Source organism: Alexandromys fortis, unplaced genomic scaffold (genome assembly GCF_014885135.2).
Source record: "Alexandromys fortis isolate MF-2015 unplaced genomic scaffold, M_Fortis_MF-2015_v1.1 scaffold_209, whole genome shotgun sequence".
In the NCBI taxonomy this organism is placed as follows: Eukaryota; Metazoa; Chordata; class Mammalia; order Rodentia; family Cricetidae; genus Alexandromys; species Alexandromys fortis.
The window spans coordinates 40,133-55,819 of NW_026068090.1; the positions used below are offsets into that span (position 1 = coordinate 40,133).

General features: G+C 44.3%; 2 pseudogenes; both read left to right on the plus strand.

The window, feature by feature from the left end:
- The first annotated feature begins 6,199 nt into the window (after nt 1–6,199).
- Nucleotides 6,200–8,316, plus strand: LOC126488864 (lipase maturation factor 2-like; annotated as a pseudogene).
- A 5,356-nt stretch (nt 8,317–13,672) lies between these two features.
- Nucleotides 13,673–14,635, plus strand: LOC126488876 (olfactory receptor 51I2-like; annotated as a pseudogene).
- Nucleotides 14,636–15,687: the final 1,052 nt, after the last annotated feature.

The following is a 15,687-nucleotide window of genomic DNA, read 5'->3' on the forward strand; positions in this document are numbered from 1 at the left end:
TGATTAGAATAATAAAATGGTGATTTGTGGAGAAGGGGAAGTCATTTGACACTGTGGGGACGAACATTTTCCATCCACTTGACTGGGAAGGGACCTCCAGATATTTGGACATACATTTTTCTGGGTATCTTCACGATGGTGTGTTTCTGAGTGATATTGACATTCAAATCAGTGGACTCTGAAAAAAGAAAAGGGCTGCCCTCTGCAATGTGGAGAAGCCTGACTCAATTAGATAAGGGCTGAATAGAGCAAAGACTGACCTCCCCTGGGCGAGAAAGAACTCTGCAGCATAGGTAGCTTAGGGCCTGAACTGTGACGTTGTCTCCTCAGACTTCCAATCTAGAAGCCCACCCTGCAGATTTTGGGTCGACAAGCCCCATAATCACACAAGTCAGTTCCCTCATATAAATCCCATTCTGTCTTTTCATTATGTCTATGTCTGTGAGTCTCTCCTTATTTATTCACCCATTATAATCTCTGAAGGTTTTTTCCTTTATGTGTGTGGATATTTTGCCTTCATATATGTCTATGTATCAAGTATATTCAATGTCCTTGGAGACCAGAAGAAGTCTGATCCCCCAGGAGAGGAGTTACAGCTAAGACACGTGTGGATATGAGTTATTAAATCCCAGTCCTCTGGAAAAGGACCCAGTGCACTTGACTGCTGAACCGTCCCTCCAGCCCCATCTAGAGAATCTTACCTGACAGAGACCTGTAAAGCTTATACAGAGGGAAACTGTTCCTGCGGACAGTTAAACTGTGAAGGGAAAGCCATAAATTGAAAGCAAAACCATTAAAAAAAAATGTTAGCATGTGAAATATAAAGGAAATTAACTGTCTCTGCCTAATTTTTAATAGGCATCTTGATCTAAGCTCAAAATTTTGTAAATCCAGTTCCTTCCATTCGTGTGTTACCAGACTTTAAGTGCATGGACTAGCATAGTCTAAGGATGAGACCACCAAACAACCTCTGCCTTTAAAAGCTCCATATGAGTAACACATAAGAACCCACACACTGTAAACACAATCACTTCTCTCCTTTTGGAACACTGATATGTTCCCCTTAGCTACCTACCACAAGCGAATAAATCTGGCTTTGTATGACTACAGGCGTGCTCTGGTCGTCTATAGCTGTGGTCTTCAGCAAAATCTACAAGTCTATGAAAATCACATAAACAGGAGGCAGTGTCTTACAGAAGAAATACTTGATGTATTGAGCTGGGAATGCAAAGAACAATTTGAAACACAGACTCCAGCAAAGTAGAATCAGATACTGTTCTAGAAAACAAGAAGAGAGAGCAAACAGAGTGATCCTGGAGGCAGAATATTCCATCTAGCTATTACTGACGTCACTACTATGGATAAGGGGTGTGGCGAACTCCCTGACCAGCAAGAAAGAACAGCCACCAGACGAGGATTCTTCCCAAATCACGCTTTATTGGAGCCTCTTGGTTAAAGGGAGAGCAGGAAGCAAGGGGAACGAGCTCTGAGCTGTAGCTGCTTATATAGGGAGTCTGCCTAGCAACCTTCGATACTTTAACTGCTTCTCTGGAGACCCACCGGCCAGAAAGAAAACAAACCTCCTTGTCAATTACAGACCACAAGGAAGTTCCCCTGCCGGTCAGGGGGAGTGTGGGCAGCTAGATCACAACAACTCATCCTGTTTTCTGGTGGAAGAACTGCAACCTTTATTATGGTATCAAGTGAGGCCGGGGTCAAATGCCATCTTGTAATGGCAGCCACTCAAATCGGCTCCCAGCAAAGGGGTATTTGGCTCTCTCTTAAAATATGCCCTAGGAAATTGCCTCACCAAGAACTCCTATTTTATTAAAAGCTGACCCTGGTATTTTCATTGTGTGCTTTGAGGGAATCCCTAAAGTAGAAAAGCACCAAAAATGCCTAGTTGAGATAGAAATTGAAAAATGAATGAAAGTATCTGTCATACCTAAGGTGAAGCAAGAGGTGGACCAAGGTATGATGCAGGACACATGGGACTAAGTCAAGGAAAGAAGGTGAAGGTTTGAGAAGTCTATGAGTTGGGATTTCTACACTATATTCAGAAGTAGCACTTACTGGGGACTTACTATAATCCTCTACTACAATATATATAATATATATAATTATATTAATAGCACCTTATTTATATAATCCATGAGCAATTAAAAGAACCATTTAAGGCCAGGTGGTGGTGGCGCACGCCTTTAATCCCAACACTCGGGAGGCAGAGGAAGGCGGATCTCTGTGAGTTTGAGGCCAGCCTGGTCTACAAGAACTAGTTCCAGGACAGGCTCCAAAGCTACACAGAGAAACTCTGAATTGGAAGAAAAAAAAATTCCCAAATAGAAAATAAGGGGTTAGTTAAATAAACTTCTTCAAGTCACATAGTAATTAAAGGTAGATTTCAGACTTGAAGTAAGATCACTCTGAGGTCCCTGTCTCCCCTGCTACACCTGCCGGCACTGCACTTGAGATCTGTAGCCCGACCAGGCAGGCATAAACTGACCTGCATATGTGATAGCGGGTCCCGAGAGACGACTTCCTCCAGAGTGTTTTAGCTAAACCATTTCCCCTTCAGACCCCTGCTTTTCCATCTGAAACCTGTAAGCAGTGAGGATTCAGACACAAGGGCAGGTTCATTGCTTCTCAAAGATTCTGTGTCTTTTCTGGAAGGGAAAGGGAGAGCAGAGGTGATGCCAGCCTGAGGCTACTGGGCCAGCTCCCTCTCTGGGAGGTTCCTTTCCCTCATCTGTTTTCCAGGAGTGCTGAGCATCCCTCTCAGTGAGCTAACCCAATTCATTTATGTAGATTAAAACACAAAGAGCTACAGTGTTGCACACAATTTGCTGTCAGTCCACACTCTAGACATTGTTATCACAATCAGTACATCATCTCGGAGAGTTTTCTCCCTGCTCCCCATCTTGTTATTTCCTAATGTGGGGGGAGCATTGAACATAAGATCTACCACTGCAACACTTGAAAACATGCACTGTGGTGCTGTCAATCACAGGCTTTGGGTATTTTGAACAGCTGTGCTCAGGTGGGCACCGTGGTACACCCTGCAATCCCAGTGCTTTGGAGGTGGAGGAAGATCACTGTCATCCTCAATCTCTCAGTGAGTGTGAATGCACAGGTTATAGGGGACACTGTATGACAGCAAGAGACAAGACAGACCAGAGAAAAGGAGCTTCATATTCATCTATCCCACACTGTGTTCCCTCAGGGGATGGCCAAGAAGGATGTGCTGAAAGGCACAAGCGTGGTCCGTACTAACCCAAAGAGACGGTAGAGCCCTGGGTTGGAATGGAGGCTCTGAGCTGTGTTTTCCATTCTGACACCAGATGGGCGATTTTCCCTAATTCATGCACTCTCTCCAGTAAATAAGATAATCTCTAAATTCCTGCCACATTTCAAACATGCTGTTCTGCAAATATCCTTAACAAGCCTTAGAGAATACCAACGCAGGGTGCTCCGTGGGAGCTGCACTCTGGCCTACATGAAAGGCTGGCCTCTTCCCTATATCCGCACCTGTTCTTTGCCCAAACATGGTACTTTTTAACTTAATCTCCTACACTCTGTTCCTACCCAATTATGGCTCTCTCTAGAAAATCAAAAACGCTCTCAGAGACAGAAATTTTCCCCCACAGGAAACATTCAAAGGCTCTCTAAATGGAAGGTGAGCCCAATAGGAAGGGCAGCTGCTGTGCACTCACAGGTCAAGTCCGTCTCTGAGCTGGCTCCTTGCCTCTTCCCAGCGTGGATGTTCACACTCACTTTGCAGTGCTTTTGTGAGAATTCGATGCAGTAACCCTTGGTCAACACCTAACACAGAGTGCAGTACTTAGTGTGCTCTCAACAAAGACTTGTCATATTATAATAGGAGGGGGACAGGTAAAAATTTTGTTGCATAACAATGAGGTAAAGGAATAAGAATGCACAATGGAGCCACAGCAAGGCAAGTTCTATGTGTGTAACCAACCTCCTGTCTCAGCCCCAGAGTGCTACTCACTTGCTGATATTACTCCGAAAGCTTGAAATTTAAAAACAGGACTTGTTGAGTACTTGTTGTGAGATGCCTGAGCAGTTAAGAGCACTAGCTGCTATTCCAGAGGACCCAGGTTGGTTCAATTCTGGCACCTCCACAGAAGCTCAAACCTGTCCTTTATTTCAGTACCAAGGGAGCTAATGTTCTTTTCTGTACTCCTCAGTACACATGTAGTACATAGGCAAAACACTCATACACACAAATTATAAAACAATTTTTAAAAATTAGACTCGCAAGTTCTCCATCTCCCTTCTGATTCTCGCTCCTCTCTTGACTCCCCCTTCTTTTGCCAGTTCCATCCCCTACCATACAAACACTAGGTGGAGGCAGGGGAATGGAAGAGAGCACAGTGGGTGAGAGAGATGAGGTTTCAATGAGATAGAGAAGGTTTTGAAGTGATTGACATGTTTCCTGGAGAAGGGATGGCAGGCCAACTTCCAAAGCTGCCCCAGGAAATGTGGTTACTTTTCAAAAATGGTCAATTAAAGGGAGGGGCAATGACCATGGCTACAGCTTAGCTACACACATCAGGGTCTTGGGAGAGTGTTTGTCTTTCTATTCCCATTACCTGGAAAGGCTTCTGCATCTGGGGAGGCTAGTCAGCTGGCATGTGACCCCAGGCTGTTCCTTCTGTGAGAGGCCACTGAAACTGGGACTCTCAAGCAAGCAGTCACTGTAGTAACAGTGTCTTTCCCAGAAAACAGGGTCTCCAGGGACAGATAACCATAAAAGCGCTGCCCTATTCCCAGACATGTTTATATTGGCCTGATAGTGAGGGCACTCATTTAGGTAGTCAGTCCCCCTTGAGAGCCATAACACAAGGTTGCCTTAGAAGAGAAAAGCTCACATTCCTTCATGATTTTAAGTAATCCCCATTTCTGAGCTGTATCATTTATCCTAGATGGGCTTGGTTAGAAATGAGAAAAGATAATGTGTTTTTTATCGGGAATAGAGTCTTCCCTAGGATATTTTTGTTTCCACTGAAGAAGATTCACACTTAGCATGCACATACAGCCAGATTTTACCAGCCTCCTATCACACTGGAATTCTTTTTGACAATATCACCCACTCTTGCAGCCAATGTCTAGTTTATACCCAGTACTCGCTTCTCTTTTTTCTTTTTTTGAAAATCATGTATACTCTGTATACATAATACATTTCACTTAAACATTTAAAGCATATATAATACATTTTGTATACATCTTGAAGGTCATTCAAAGATAAATATTCAGAAATTGTTTATACGTGGCATGAAGGATAAAATATGAAAATGAACCATGTAAATTTCAGGTATAAAATGAAAGTTATGAACATTGAGCCCATAATATTGTTGCATGGAGGCCTGCTTGTTTGTCCCAGCTGCCCATCTAGCTTAGCCCCAAAATAACCACACAGAAACTATGTTAATTAAATTACTGCTTGGCCCATTAGCTCTAGCCTCTTATTGGCTAACTCTCACATCTTGATATAACCCATTTCTATTAATCTGTGCATCGCCACATAACAGTGGCTTACCAGGAAAGATTCAGCATGTCTGACTCTGGCTCTCTCTGACTCTGCTTTCTTCCTCCCAGCATTCAGTCTGTCTTCTCTGCATACCTAAGTTCTGCCCTTTCAACTAGGCCAAGGCAGTTTCTTTATTCCTCAACCAATGAAAGCAACACACAAACAGAAGGAACTCCTACACCATAATATAATAGTCTAAAATGAGCTTTTGGCCACACCAAGAAAAGAGAAAGCAGTTTGGAGGGTGGAGAGACATTTGTGAACAAGTGATGGTTAAACTGGGATCAGATTAAAGTAAGGGAAAGCAAATAGAGAAAACCATAGGAGACTAGAGAGCCATGAAACATTGACATAATTCCGGCACTGACAGAGGCCTCATTGCCAGAGCACGGGCTGTTTCCCCGAAGCATCGGTCTATCCCAGTGGCCAAGGCTGAACTACAGCGAGACTGAAACAGAGGAAAGAAAGAACTAAAGAAAATGCAGTGTGGGGTTGTTGACTCCATAGATAAGAATTGCTAGGTCTTGCAGGACTCCCTCAAATGTGACTTAGATGGAAGAGGATAGTCTTCCCTTTCGGATCCTACTCAGCATTAGTTCCAAGCACTGGAAAGTAGTCTATGCCTGAGTATTCAGCAAATCTCCATGGACCATGGACTGTTCACCCTGTATCATCAAAGGAGAAGACAGTATGAAGCATGGGGCATAGGGCCTTAGTGAGAGCGAATTAAGGTGACCAGAACTTGACTCAGAAAAGGTACCCACAGCAATGGCTGGAATAAGAAAGAAAATTGCCAAGATTTTAAATGGTTTAAAAATAAATCAGGTGATGAAAAAGTGGAAGGCGCCTGGGGAAAGAGGCGGACCTAAAGGGGCGGGGCCTATACCGAAGGCGTGGTTAGGCATCTGGGGCGGGACCTGAAGGACCAAGTGATACTAAGTTTATGGACCAGTTGGCGGGTGTGGCCGCTGTCTGTTTGCCTTTGTGTCCCTCTACACCCAGATCTCAGGCCTCTATAGCCTAGAGGGCATCCTTCCTGCTCAAAGAACACTGCGGCTCCAAGGCATGGGTCGGTGGCAGCAGCTGTAGGAAATGCCAACACTGCTCTGGGAAGCACTAAGACTGGGGCTGGATACTGCCCAGGGTCTGGATCTACTGACCCTGTTGGGCACCATCGTAGCTCCTGAACTCTCTACAACACCCCTTTACCTACCCGCTGCTCTGGGTTGCCTACTTCTCAACCTGCCAGGTGGGTCAAGCCTTCCTTTATTTCCAATGGGATTCCCTGCTCCTGGAGAAGGGCTTCCTGGCTATCCTAGTAGCCCCACTGAAGAAGCCTTCCAACCAGAAGGCCCACCAGGGTGGACTAGCAGGGGCCTTACCCCATGAAAACCTCCCATTCTGGCTTGTGTTCTGGCTGCTGTTTTGACTCATGTCTGCCTCTGGTGTGGTCAAGCTGACCAGCCGCTGCCACTGCCCGACATGGTGGGGACTTACTGGGCCTGCCCACACCAGCTGCCTGGTTTGCCCACCACCTACCTGCCAGTCTGGCTGTACAAGTTCAGTGTGGTGGCCACCTTCCTCAACAAGATCCCAGTACCCCCTCTGTTTTTGCTCCTATTCACCGCCTACGGTTGACCACTTTCTGTGCTCAGGCATTATTACAAGTCTTGATTATCATTACTGGTAACTACAATCTCTTCAACCTGCTAACCTTGGTGCTTACTACTTCCCTCCTGGATGACTGTCACCTGCCAGGCCTCAGATGCCACAAGACGATGCCTACCTCTTGGCCTAGGGCCCTGCTGACCATGCTATCCCTATCTGTACTTGATAAGCCTAGTACCTTACTCCTATATGGAGCCTGGGATCCGCGGGCGGCTCTGGACTGGGGCTCATCACCTGTTCAGTCTGTGGAGCATCTACAGCTGGCCAGCTCATATGGCCTCTTCCATCGGATGACTGGTCTGGGTGCGCGGCCTGAAGTGGTGCTGGAGGGCAGCTATGATGGACAGCAATGGACAGAGATAGAATTCATGTACAAACCTGGAAATATGAGCCATCCACCCCTATCGTGATATGCCCACCAGCCACACCTTAATTGGCAGATGTGGTTTGCCACCCTTGGCCCACAAACACACAGCCCTTGGTTCACCAGCTTGGTGCTACATCTTCTGCAGGACAAAGAGCCAGTAATTTGCCTGGTGCGAAACCACGTTGCCAAGTACCCCTTTCCTGAGCAGCCATCCATCTACCTGCGGGCCCAGGGCTATAAGTACTGGTTCTCAAAGCCCAGGGAGCAGAGCCAATGGTGGCACTGCCAGTGGGTAGAAGAATTCTTCCCACCTGTATCTGGAAATGTTGCTGCAACAGTTTGGACTTAAGGATAAGAGTCCATTCCGGGTCAGGCAACGCTCTAGCTCAGACAGTGAACTGGGTGCACACGCAGCTGTCTCCTCTGGAGCCTCCCATCCTGCTATGGGGGCTTCTGGGGGCTGTGGTGACTGTCAGAACTGTACAGCCCCTGCTTGCCCCTGCCCACTCCTGTCCTCATAACTGTCTAGAGAGGAAAAAATGTAAGCAAACTTCCAAAAAAAAAATTCCAGAGCTGCCTCTGAGAGGGCTGCTGTAGCCCCAACAGCAACTGTAGTGACGCTGGGGCCTCCCGGAGGAAAAAACAGCTTGATGTGCCGTCAGCCACTTGTCCTGATAGTCAGATCTCAGCATCCCAGCACATCTCATGTCACTGCACAGCCACTGTGCCTTAGGCAGGCCTGCCAGGGCAGCTTGAAGTGCTACCCCTGAGGACCGCTGGTGTTACCTTGAACCCCGCTGTCCCTCTGCACCAACTGCGTCTTCCACTGTGTTGGCAGCCAGCCTGGAAACGGGCAGGTGGCCTCGCTCAGGACTTTCCTGGAACACTGTAATCAGTGCACCGAGGATGTAGAGGCCTGAGTCTTGAGTCCTATCCAACCCCGCTGTGGAGGGAATGAGCTGGATTTGCTGAAGCTAGGAGCCAAGGGAAGTGGGCTCATGTGATGGTGCCTGCCTGCCCCTCGGACTGTACCAATAAAGGCACCGTTTGTACATAAAAAATAAATAAATAAATAAATAAATAAATAAATAAATAAATAAGGTGAAAAGGCTGACAAAACAATATTTTCCAGCTTTAGTGAGAAATGGCTGACAAAAACGTATGTGTGTGTGAGTGAGGCTGTGTGAGCATGTGTGTGTGCATGCATGTGAGTGCCTGTGTGCGTGCATGAGAGTGAGAGAAAGAAGGTGAAACTTCATGTTCTGATCTGTGAATCTGTTATGAAACCGTTGGCAGAAGTCAATCAATACATGCATCATCTCACATACCTGCCATTTCTCTAATATTTAAGAGAATTTAAATATTTAAGGTCTCCTCTCCAGCAATTTCAAGTGTACAATAACAATTAACTATTATCAGCATATAGTCCATGACATTTACAGAAAAAAAACACATAGCCTAAGTCTTCTATCATTCCCTGTCTGGGAGGGGTGAACTTGCTATTTTGTTGTCGGTTTCATTCATTCTACGAATTTAACAACTTTATAGCACACAAATAAATGAGATCTCTCAGTATCTGTTTTTTCTGTGTCCTGCTTATTTTTCTTAGCATCAGATTCAATGATCACCCATCTGTTGCCATTGGCTACATTGTGTCACTATAAGGCTGAATAATATTCCAGAGAGAGAATGTTACATTTATAATCCACTCCTGTGTAGGTAGACACACACACAGTGTCATGCCTGTTATAAGGAACCCTGTGGAGAACATAGCCCTGCGGATGACTCTTTAGGACCTGAACTCATTCCCTTTGGCTGGATGCCCAATAGTGGGATTGATGGATCATACAAAAGTTGTGTTTCTTTAATTTTTGGAGAAGACTCCATGCTGCTTTCGGTAATGATAACATCTTTTTACATTCGCACCCATACATACAACAATCCTGTTCTTTCTGAATCTTCGCTGACACTTGCCATCTCTTAATCTTTTTATTGTTTTATAATAACTAACAGGTGGGAGGTATCATCTCACTGTGTTTTAAATTTCCCCGATGGTCAGTAACACTGAGCATCTTCTCATGTTCTCATGGCCCATTGAAGGTATTCTGGGAAATGTCTAGTCAAGATTCTTATCCAGTTTTTTTTTTTTTGACTAGTTTTGTTATGGTTTGTGAGGATTTTGTAAAGACTGAACAAGTCTAATATTCCTATATGAAGTAGTTCATAGCCCCATATGATTTACAGAGGGCCTTAGGATAATGCTGACATACATAGAGTTCTCTAACAGCTGAGACAGACCTGGGGGAGAGGCTATACGTGGTGAGAGATAGAAGGATTTAAATCCAAGTCTGACTGCCATGCCCAACTTTTGTCATTATTGCACTTTCTTCTTGAGTAGGTTAGTCCTAAGACAGGAGTGTCAGCAGAACCACCGAGGAGATTCAAAATCTCACTCCTGGCTTTTTAGAATGAGAGCTGAGAGTTCTGCACAGTGTTTAGAAGTCTGTCCACACCTACTTCTTCTAAAGCTTTTCCAGACTCCCCTACACTAGGTTTGGATACCACTGGGCACCACCCCATTGTTCCTTATCCCTACTCTATGCGAAGTCAGGGAATCCTACAGGACTCATCCGGTGCACTGGCCCAAAGGGTACTTCAGGAATTTTCTCCTGGAAGGGTTTCAAATTCAAATGGGCCATGGATGCTACCAGTCTCTGAACACAACTCAAACTTGATGGGTTGCTCTGAAGTCTATGATCCTGAACGGCCTTTCTCTGGATGTCAGACCAAGCTCCAAGGAGCTGAGTGGAATGATTCCTCTGTGACCCCATCTTCCCTGGAGACAGATGCTGCTGCCACAACTCCCTGTGCAGGGAGATAAATCTCAGTCCCTCCAATGCAGAGAGAAGAGCCAGGGTGAGTACCTATGCCCCAGAATGGTGTTTTCTTCACTTCCCACATTGATGGCTGCTGTATCTCAGCCTCAGATGGTGGTATGAGTGGGAGTGGGGCTGGTGCCAAGGAAAGAGAAACCTTCTGGAACTAGAAACAGTAGAAACTGGCAGACTGATTAGCCAAAGTCCTGGAGTTTATAGCTCAGATATGAATTGGAAACTCACACTGTATTTGCAGTATTATCTGAAGAGAGGGAGTGGTTGAGAAGTGTGTCTGGTTCTTTTCCCATCTGAGTACTTGTCCATCCTCCCCACTGTCCTTGTGAACTTTGGATTTTTCCATAGACATTCAATCCTGCTTCTACTCTTCCAGCTGGGAAGGCCCCAGCGTGCCTAGCCGTTGGCACAGAATCAAACTAACTAACCAGGGTCTCTCTGGTTTAAGATGGGGAAGAGAGCTAGGCAGGCTCAGCTCTGCTCAGGTTGCTGCTTTTCAGTGCTGTCCTCTTGTTTCTCTGTGCCCTCTGGGTCTTCTGAACCTTCTGTTTTTATTGATTTTATTGAGCTCTACATTTTTCTCTGCTCCCCTCACTTTCTCTCCCCTCCCATTCAACCCTCTCTCATGGTCCCCATGCTTACAATTTACTCAGGAGGTCTTGTCTCTTTCTGCATCCCACGTAGATTAGATCCATGTATGTCTCTCTTAGGGTCCTCATTGTTTCTAGGTTCTATGGTATTATGATCTGTAGGCTGATTTTCTTTCCTTTATGTTTAAAAATCACTTATGAGTGAGTATATATGATATTTGTCTTTCTGGGTCTGGGTTACCTCACTTAATATGATGTTTTCTAGATCCATTCATTTGCCTGCAAGTTTCAAAATGTCATTTTTTTCTGCTGTGTAAATGTACCACATTTTCCTTATCCATTCTTTGGTCAAGAGGCATTTACGTTGTTTCCAGGTTCTGGCTATGACAAACAATGCTGCTATGAACATAGTTGTGAGGATCTATGAAGAAAAATCATTGTTTTCTTTTAGGACACAAGGTACAGAAATAGCAGCAGCAGCAGCATTAATGAGGGGCCTAGAAAACACACATAACACGATCAATACATTACAGTTCTCAGTCTCACTTAAGCCCCATTCACCCCATGTGGCAAATGACTGATTTGCTTTTGTTATTATTAAATGACCCAGTTGTGCTTTTACTGGTTCCATGTTGTCTAGAACTGAGCAATGTCTAGATTCATTTGTTATACTTTCACTGTAAGTTCCTCAACCCACCACTGTTCCAAGCATATGTGACTCCTTCCAGGTGTCCATGGTATCTGGAGTCCACATCCAGTCATCAGGACACTCCTCACTATGGGGTCAGTCTTGACAGCCTTTGTTTTATGTTCAGGAATGAATTCTGTCATCCCTGCTTCAGCTTCCCAAAGGCACTACTTGGAATAAGTTGTTTTATTTTAGATATCTTTTTTTTCTTACTTCTAAAATCTTGACTCCCAAAGGCCTGGAAAAAAATGAAAATATGTATCCTATAATTTTAGTTCATATTAGAAACAACAAAACTGTCTTGATTCCAACATGTCTCCTTCCCTCTCCTTCCTGCACAGCACTGTGCATGCACTGACAGATGGCCTTTCTTTTCTACAGCTCTCTGTAAGGTGCTGTTATTGCTTGTGGTCTAGTAGTCCTGGGAGGCTCAAATTAAATATAACATTTTCCTATTTGGAGCATTACTGCTACGGGGAGGTATCTCTAGGTTTTCTTTCATTCTTGCAATATAAACTATAACACCTAGTATAAGCGACATCTGCCTTCTCACTAGTATTTATTTCTGGCAACATAACTATTTTCACATAATCTTTTAAATTTTTCATAAAATATTTTATCACACACTGAAATATATGTCTGTTTTCCATGTTTACTTAATTCTGTTCAAAGATTGTGCTTACAATTCCACTGTTAAAAGCATCATATGTGCTTCAGGTTCATATTTCTACTTAACTTTGATTATTCTTTTTCATTAATTCTTCTAACTGTATGCCTTTGGTAACAGGAAGATTTTCAACCTCATACTACTTTGCAATTTATATTATTCTTTTTTGATCTGCCATTTTGATTTTAAATTTCTTTTTTATCAAATTATTTTCACTCTGTCTGATCAATCCATTCTTTTATTTTCAAACTATTTAGAAAACTTTGGTATAGAATTCTTTTTCATTTCTGTTTTCATCATTGGACTTCCTATGAGTATGGCTTTTTCTTTTTAATTTTTATAGATTTTTAATGACAATATTGTTGCATCTCTTCTGTCCTTCACTTTCTTCCCTCCATCCCTACCAAGTACCATCCCTTGAATCCCATCAATGCCCCACAATGCTCTGGTAGCCTTTTCTTTGATTATTCCTGGTATATATGTCTGTATAAGTTTGCAAAAAAATATATGAAAAAGCAACTGACTCAGTCCATTTTTGTTATTTGTGAGCATGTTGTTTCAAGGTTGTCCACTTCATATTGAACAAGCAGTGAGGGGCTCAGCCCTAGAGGTGATAATTCTTCCTCTCCTAGCAGTCACCAGTTACCTGGAGTTGTTGGCCTGGAGATGGGACCCCATGCTATTTCCCCTTCCACATGAACATGTTCATTGGTGTTGCCATAACTTCAGTCCTGTTTATGCAACCATTTCTAAGAGAGACTGTAGCAGTAGACTTCCTGAAATTCTAGCTCTTAAAATTCTCATTGCTGGGTTCAGTTGTGAAGAGAATACTGTTTCTCATGCTTAACTATTACTTTGGTACTCACTGGGTTGAATTTAGAGTTTCCTTTTGTTTGACATTTATTATTTACTTAATGTGAGGGAGGTATACCATAGAGTAGATGAGAGATCAGAGGTCAGATTGATGGTTTTGGTCTCTACTTCCGCCAAATTGCATCTGGGGACAAGGTCATCAGGCGTGGCAGCCAGCACCTTTATTCACTGAGCCAGCTGACCAGTCCTATTTCCTCCTTTAGAATTTTTATTTCTTTTAGAGACACTGAATTTCTAAATATGCTTCACATCTGTTGTGTTCATGCTTGGAACCGTGTCAATAGATTTTACAGCAACGTTTTTGCACTAACTTCATCATTTTATGTCCTTCAGAGATTGAACAGACCACATCTTCCTAGATCCCTTCACTGTCTCCAACAATGCTCCCTTCCCAGGCCTTCATCAACATCTCCTTCTTCCAGCCACAGTTTTTCCTCATGACTGGCATCCCAGGACTAGAGGCTGCCCATGGCTGGATCTCCATCCCCTTCTCCTCCATGTATGCTGTGGCACTCACTGGAAACTGCCTCATCCTCCTGGCTGTGAAGAGGACCCACACCCTACACCAGCCCATGTACTACTTCCTGTCCATGCTGGCCCTAAGTGATGTGGGCCTCAGTTTGTCCACACTGCCTTCCACCCTGGCTGTGCTCTGGTTTAACTAACGTATAATAAAATTACAAACCTGACTAATACAAATGTTCTTACTACAATACTTCTCCGTGGTAGAGTCTTCAGTACTCTTGGCCATGTCATTTGACCGCTTTGTGGCTATCTCCAGACCCCTGCGCTAAGCATCTGTCCTCAATAATAATGTCATCAACAGGATTGGAGTAGACATTATAACACGAGCAACACTGTCACTATTACCAATGCCATTCTTGATGAAGCGACTGAACTATTGCCCTGGCAAGATTCTCCTCTCTCACTCTTTCTGCTTCCATGCTGATGTCATGAAACTGGCCTGTGCTGACATTACTGTCAACATCCTATATGGACTCTATGTGGTTCTGTCCACAGTGGGTATAGATTCCTTGCTTATTGTTATGTCTTATTCCTTGATTCTTCACACAGTGATGGGTCTAGCCTCTCCCAAGGAGCGTGTCCGTGCCCTCAACACTTGTGTTTCCCATATCTTGGCTGTCCTGGTGTTTTACATTCCAGTAATAGGTGTGTCCATGATTCATCGTTTTGGGAGGCACCTGCCCCACATTGTTCATGCCCTTGTTGCCTATGTGTACCTTGTGGTGCCTCCTGTGCTCAACCCCATCATCTACAGTGTCAAATCCAAGCCCATCAGAGGGGCCATGTTCAGGGTACTAAGAGGAAAAGATCAGAGCTGATGATACTGGATGTTCATGGGACTTGAAGCCGGTGAAGTGATTGGGAAACAGAAACAGCAAAGTGGGTCAAGTCATACAAATGGCTTTCTTATGGACACCAACAATAAGAAGTGTAAGAATGTGGTGAAGTTATTTCTATAATTGTTTCTATGATGCTAGGGATCATTTCTAAAGCCTGTAACACTCTATGGAGTCCCTCTACCACTGAGCTACATTCTCCTGTCTGAAAATGTGTTTTGTTCATTTATCACCTCATTTATGTCACACATATTTTCTTTATTAATTTTTTAATTCATTTTACATACCAGCCACAATTCTCCCTACCATCCCTCCTCTTGCTCCCCCTGCACTTTCCCCCAACCAACTCCCATCCACTCCTCCCAGGAGGAGTCTACAAAGCCTGGTACATTCAGCTGAGGCAGGACCAGGTCACTCCTTCTTGCATCAAGGCTGAGAAAAGTATCCCACCGTAGAGAATGTGCTCCAAAAAGCCAGTTCATGCACCAGCGATAGATCCCAATCTCACTGCCAAGGGCGCCTCAAACAGACCAAGCTATACAAATCTCTCCCACATGCAGATGGCCCAGCTCGTTCCCATTCAGGCTGCACAGCTGTTCCTCTAGGGATCATGAGCTTGGTTCAGTTCTCTGTAGATTTCTTCTTCTTGATCTTGATTCCCTTTGCTCATATCATCCCTCCTTCCTCTCTTCAACTGGACTCCCAGAACTCAGCCTAGTGCTTGGCTGTGGACCAGAACATATGCTCCCGTCAGCTCTATCTTCAGCAGGATGAAGGCGGCTCTATGATAACAGTTAGGGTATCACCACTCCAATTACAGGGGAAGGACAGTTCAGGCACCCTTTACACTATTGCTAGAAGTCTTAGCTGAGCTCTCCTTTGTGGGTTCCTTGGAGTTTTCCCAGTACCAGGTTTCTTCCTAATCTCATAATGGTTCCCTTGATCAAGGTATCTTTCATTGCTTCCCCCCATCCATCTTTTCCCAAGCTTGACCATCCCATTCCCTCATGTTTTAACTCCCCCCATATCCTTTC